Genomic DNA, 649 nt, shown 5'->3' with positions numbered 1-649 from the left:
AGAAACAAATCACTCTGTTGATTTATTTTAAATGACCTCTGGCCCATGTTGTCCTTAAACCACTCCAGAACAATTTTCCATCATCTTTTCCTCAGGGAAAATACTGATACAAATCCAGATGGCTTGTTTTCTTCTTTTTATGTGATAAGAGACTTAAAATCAACCTGTGAGTACAAAATGAAGTACAGGTGAAAAAAAGCGTTCAAAGAATTGTTATCTTTGAAGAAATGGTGATAGCATGAATGGCACCTATGGGGATGTAGCTCAGTGGTAGAGCGCATGCTTTGCATGTATGAGGTCCTGGGCTCAATCCCCAGCATCTCCATGTCCGATACTGCTGGATGACCTGTAACCTTAACCAAGTTTGCCAGTATTCCACTTCCTAACTCTTTAATGCTTGTTTTAATTTATTTTAAGTCCATTTGCACTACTGAGTTTACTTTTCCTATTTTCTCCGATACTACTCTGCGTGCCTCAGAAACTGCCCCTCGGGGATAAATAGAGTGTTTTGAATTGAGTGATTCAGTCCAACTCATATTGCAAAATTTCAACAATTACTTAAGGGATTTCCATGAAATTTTTGGATATTCTTGATTCCTCGAAGGTTTTTATCCTCCTGACTTTGGTGATTCCCTGACCTTTTTCTGCA

General features: G+C 38.4%; 1 non-coding gene across 1 annotated transcript; it reads left to right on the top strand.

Annotated features, from left to right (window-relative positions):
- Nucleotides 1-253: 253 nt before the first annotated feature.
- trnaa-ugc (transfer RNA alanine (anticodon UGC)) lies at nucleotides 254-325 on the top strand. The gene has a single exon. It is a non-coding gene; the product is annotated as a tRNA-Ala (tRNA).
- Nucleotides 326-649: the final 324 nt, after the last annotated feature.

This window comes from Antennarius striatus, chromosome 23 (genome assembly GCF_040054535.1).
Source record: "Antennarius striatus isolate MH-2024 chromosome 23, ASM4005453v1, whole genome shotgun sequence".
Classification (NCBI taxonomy): domain Eukaryota; kingdom Metazoa; phylum Chordata; class Actinopteri; order Lophiiformes; family Antennariidae; genus Antennarius; species Antennarius striatus.
The sequence above is the reverse complement of the archived record's forward strand: the minus strand, read 5'-3'. Positions and strand labels throughout refer to the sequence as shown.